Raw genomic sequence first — 311 nt, forward strand, 5'->3', positions numbered from 1 at the left:
GGGTGTTGCAGGACCAGGGAAGTAGAGGGAGATGAGGGCAGGGCCAGGACGAGAAGCGGTGCTCCTGGAGCCCAAGAAAGGGACTGAGTTGCTCTGGGTGAGAAGGATCAGGAAGCAGTATTGGTTCCCCAGGTGTCTGGGGCCCCGAGATTAGGAATGGCGCAGGGCCCAAACTAGGAGTATAGAATGGTGAGATGGGGAATGGAAGGGTGAAAGTCGCTTAGGGAGTCCTGGCTCAGAGAGCTGCGCTATAGACTTACCCCAAGAGGCCTGAGGATAGTAGTGCCTGTAGTACTGTTTTTATGAAGTTG

This window comes from Nannospalax galili, unplaced genomic scaffold, assembly GCF_000622305.1.
Source record: "Nannospalax galili isolate Female #2095 unplaced genomic scaffold, S.galili_v1.0 scaffold235, whole genome shotgun sequence".
Classification (NCBI taxonomy): domain Eukaryota; kingdom Metazoa; phylum Chordata; class Mammalia; order Rodentia; family Spalacidae; genus Nannospalax; species Nannospalax galili.